This window comes from Gopherus flavomarginatus, chromosome 16 (assembly GCF_025201925.1).
Source record: "Gopherus flavomarginatus isolate rGopFla2 chromosome 16, rGopFla2.mat.asm, whole genome shotgun sequence".
Taxonomy (NCBI): domain Eukaryota; kingdom Metazoa; phylum Chordata; order Testudines; family Testudinidae; genus Gopherus; species Gopherus flavomarginatus.
Window position 1 is genome coordinate 23262299 of NC_066632.1, and position 5161 is coordinate 23267459.

Below are 5161 nucleotides of genomic sequence, written 5' to 3' on the forward strand. Positions count from 1 at the left end.
CGGGGGAGTTCCTCCTGTCTTATGGGGCGATGAGGGAGAGATGAGATAGGATTGATTGTCTGACATACTTGGAAAGGTGGGGATGAAAGAAGTAGCCCAACCAGGCTTCCCCCAGGCAGCCTGGCCCTGGGCTCCCCTCACAGGAGCAGCATGGCTTCTATTAATGAATATGAGTCTTTTAGCTTAGAGTACTTTTACGCTGGAATAAAAGACCCTTGACAACATGGCAGCGGCTGGCCTAAGTCAGCTGACTCTGGCTCAGGCCGTGGGGCTAAAAATTGCTGTGTAGACATTTGGGCTCAGGCTGGTGCCTGCTTCTGGGGCCTTCCCCCAGCCACCTCCTCATGGAGTCCCAGAGCCCAGGCTCCAGGCCGAGCCCAAAGGCCTACACAGCAATTAAACAGCCCCATAGCCCAAGCCCCACGAGCCAGAGTCAGCTGACACGGGCCAGCCCTGTGTAGACGTGTCCTGAGGGAGAGAATTGGCCTCCAAAGACCCCCGTTTTTGCTTGGACCTCTGTCCTTATTATGGTGGCTTCTGCCATCTCCGGGAGGGAGAGCTAAGCACTTACACAGCCCGAGTCAAGGCTTAACCCACAGAAACAATTAGAGCTTTACATGAAACTTCTGGGGCGGGAGGGAGAGCGGGGGTGGTTGTCCCACATCTGCCTACTGTAGGGTTCTAAACCTTCCTCTGCGCCACCTGGCCCTTGCCTGTGTCACAGACATGCTACTGCATGGCATGGACCTGGGTGTCATCCCAGTGCTGTATCCACTACCCATCCTCGTCGCGTTTGCCCTCCCCCAGGTAGATCCGTGATATCTGGCCATTCCCGTGTGCCTGCGTCGATTAACCTCCTGCATTCCCACTTCATCTACGCCTCACGCACCTGAACTGGCTTAAATGAACCCTGTTGGCCCAGGCCATTATAAAGCCAAGACTATAACAGGGTTAAAAAGAGAACTAGATAAATTCATGGAGGACAGGTCCATCAATGGCTATTAGCCAGGATGGGCAGGGATGATGTCTCTAGCCTCTGTTTGCCAGAAGCTAGGAATGGGTGCCAGGGAATGGATCACTTGATGATTACCTGTTCTGTTCATTCCATCTGGGGCACCTGGCATTGGCCACTGTTAGTAGACAGGACACTGGGCTGGATGGACCTTTGGTCTGACCCTGTATGACCATTCTTATGTTCATGGCTACTCCCCTCTCTGGGTCTCCCATTCCTCTCTTGCCTCCGTGGGCCAGGGCTGGCTTGTTTATTTGGGACACGCACGGCACCTGCCTATAGCCCAATAAACAGCGTTGAATGAACTAAGAAATAATCCCACTAGGCAAGATAAACCTGGGTTGATAACTGGATGAGGTCAGTTTTGGGGTGGCGGAGGTGAATCACGGCAGGTTGGGGCAAGGTTTCTAGGAATGCTGGGTTCATCTGAACTAGATGGATTGTCATGTCGTGCAGTGACACAGCTGGGTTTTTATTTGTCAGCTTTCCCCCTGCCCTGCAGCCCAGAAATCCCCAAGTGTTATAGACGAGAATTGCCAATTGCAGACTTCAGAGACCAGCCCATTTTCAATTGCTCCAAATACCTGGGCAAGGCGGGTATTTTCAGCAGCTCCAAATACTTCCAACAGGAAGGGAAGGAACACCCTGAGACGGAACTGCTGCCTCTCCCACAGGATGGGGAAGAGGCACAAACACGCAGCAGGTGCCACTCAGGGTACCCGCCCTCCATCCCTGCAGTAAGGTCACACAGAGATGCCAATTCCTGCTGTTAGATTGGTAGGTGCGGAGTGGCTGTGGGCTTCCAAACGGCAGTGCCATGTCAATGCCAGGACAGACATAGCAGTGCCGTGGCTGGATGCTCCCCGTAGCAGCCTTGCAAACAGCAGCGCCGGAGAGGATACCTGCAATGTGAGCTTCCTTACAGCAGTGCCTTCTCTTAAAGGGCCAGACCAGGCCCCGTCTTACACAGCTGTGTAGAGCGGAGCGAAGGGAGTAAGGAGCCTGTACCTTGCAGATCCTACATAGAGGCTGCTCAGAACAGCACTCCCTGCACAGGCTAGAGAGAAGAGGCCGTTACCAAATTGCATCTCCCCCCACCCGCACCCCGTGCTTGCCCCAGGTGAAGCTGGGAGGGGGTGGGAGAATGGATAGAGCCCACAGGTGCTGCAGAAGGAAACGGAGCAGCAGAGAATTCTGCACTCCTTAAAGGGTTATACCTCTCTCTGCCCGGCGCAACCAGAGAGCTCTGCGAATGCGTCTACGCAGCAGCTGGGAGTGAGCCTTCTGGCCTGAGCAGACACAGCCACGTTAGCAGGGCTCAAACTAGCAGGCTAAAAATAGCACGGGCACTGCAGCTCGAGGTGGAGCACGGGGTCTGAAGCCTGCCTGCCCCCTTCGGCTCGAGAGCCCCAGCAGCAGTGTCCACATGCGCTGTTTTTAACTTACGCACTCGAGCAATCTAATGCAAGTTCGTTCACCCAGGCTGGGCAGGGTCCAAGGCCTCCATCTTCACTGGGGTCACCTAGGCTGACCTCCTGCATAACACAGTGCCGCGAACGTCCCTAAAATAATTCCTTTTGAACTACAGCAGGGGGGGCCAACCTGAGCCCGAGGAGGAACCAGAATTTACCAGTGTGCATTGGCAAAGAGCCACAGGAATCGTCAGCAGCCCCCACATCACTTCCCTCCCTGCTCGGCACCCCCACCAATCAGCGCCTCCCGCTCCCTCCCCGCACCTCCCGATCAGCTGTTTTGCGGCATGCAAGAGGCTCTCGGGGGGAGGAGGGAGGAGCGAGGGCATGGCAGGCTCACGGGAGAGGTGCAGTGGGGGCAGGGCTGTGGCAGAGCCAGGGATTGAGCAGTGAGCACCCCCCAGCACGTTGGAAAGTTGGCACCTGTAGCTCCAGCCCTGGAGTCGGTGCCTATGCAACGAGCCGCATATTAACTTCTGAAGAGCTGCATGTGGCTCTGGAGCCATAGGCTGGCCACCCCTGAACTAGAGCAAATCTTGTAAAACAAACAAAAACAAAAAAAACCCTCCAGTCTTGATTTAAAAATTGGCAGTTACGGAGAATCCAACACGACATCTTGGCAAAATGTTCCAGTAGTTAATTCCCACCAGTGATATTGACGCTCTCCCTATAGTCAAACCACAAATGAGCCGCCTACAATGCAGGCTGGATAATCTTGCCTCGTCTTTCAAGAGCCATCAGTTTCTCCATTTCCTATGTCTGGATTTTGCTTTGAACCTCAGTGTTATTTTATACTTATTTATATTCTGGTATCAGCTAAAAGCCCCCATGTGAAATTGTTGGCCCATTGTGCGAGGCGCTATAAAAACGCTCACGATGGTTGAAAATTGTTCAAAGGAACATTTGTCCCCCTTTGAAAATGCCATTTCATCCAAAGCGAAACTGAAAATTGAAATTGGCCACAGAACTGTGGCGATTTCGATCAAAGTTTGTTTAAAAAAAAAGTCCAACGTCTAGGAATGGAACCTTTTGATTTTTCCTTTCAAAAGTTATTTTATTTGGTATTGCATTATAAATTATGATATACATTTTTTAAAAATTGGAATGAAACATTCGGCTTAACCAAAAAATGGTTGAGTCGGAAATTTGGAATGTTTTTGGTTTTGTCCCGATTTGGAATGAAAACAAATTTCAAAACGTCAACATTTCCCGCAGAGTGGACATTGTGAGTTTTAACCAACTCTAACAACCTCAAAGCAAAGGATAATCTCTTCCCTGAGAAGTTTATCATCTAAATAGGCAAAGGGTGAGAGAAAGGCTGTATCATTTTATCCCCATTTTTCAGATGAGAAACTAAGAACCATAGATGGTAAAATGTTCAAAAATGACTAAAAGTTACTTAGGAGCCTACATTTCATTGAAAGACAAAGTGATTTAGGCTCTGGGGGGCAGATTTTAAAAGATTTTTGGGCACCTAATGATGGAGGGATATGCCTAGCGAGGTTTTCAAAAGCACCTAGGTGACTAACTCCCATTGTGTCTTAGGTGCTTTCAAAAATCCCACGAGGCACCTCTCTGCATATTCAGGTGCCTAATACCTTTAATAATTTGGCAATAAGGGCGCACACCACTTTTGAAAAGGGGACTGAGATTCCTAAGTCACATAGGGTACGTCTTCACTGCATCATAAGCCCACATCTGTGGGACCCAGGTTTGTGGACTCAGTATTTCCGAGTTCATGCTTGCATGTCCGCACTGCGTTGTTAACCTGGACCCGGGTCTCACAGCTGGGCTACTGTGTCCACCATGTGCTACGCAGATGTTCTATTTGTCTGCGGCTTGAGCTGCCGCCACGCTACAAAATGACAGGGCTTGGACCCACGTCACAGCAGTACTTGGGCTCTGACGTATCCACCTCGCAGGGTCCTAGGACCTAGATCCTGAGTGTTTGCTGATCCGAGTCACAGTGATGTGTGTGTGGATGGTAACGGGGCTTGGGCTCAAACCTGAGTGATAGCGAGGGCATAGTGTGCAGATGTATCCTGAGGTGATTCTGAAAATTTTATTTATACCCAAGGTCACAGAGGGGCTACGATTGTCTCTGATGACTAGTGATTTTGAATGCCTTAAATTTTAGCTGCCTGAGTGAAGACATCTTAAAAGAAAGTGCTAAGACTGAAGACATCAGTGCCTGACTGAAGACATCAGTTTTAGAAAGTGCTAAGAACCTGCCTTCTGAAAACCAAACCTTTGTCAGTACCTCCCGCTGGCTATCCAAAATTGCTGGTCTCCTTGGAAAGCCTGGGGTAGAGTCAGGAATTAAACCACTATCTCATGAATCATTGCCCAATACCTTAATAACATACCTATCCACTTTGTATGAGGGAGGCAGATCCTTGCGCCACTGGTTCGTTTCTTCACCATTTAAGGATGAGGAAGCCGGCTGCTCGGGGCACATGGGTGCGAGTTTAATTTCCCCTGTGAGTGTCAGGGCATGTGTGCTCGTTCACCAATCAAACAAGCTCCATATGAAAGGCGGGAACATAAACAAACAAAACAAAAAAAGCCAACAGGTTGATCTGGATTACCTCAACAGTCACGCCCTTCTCATTTTATGAACATAGCAGAGCAGGTGTTTGTAATGCATTAGCTAACCCTAGCTCAGTGGAGGCAGGAA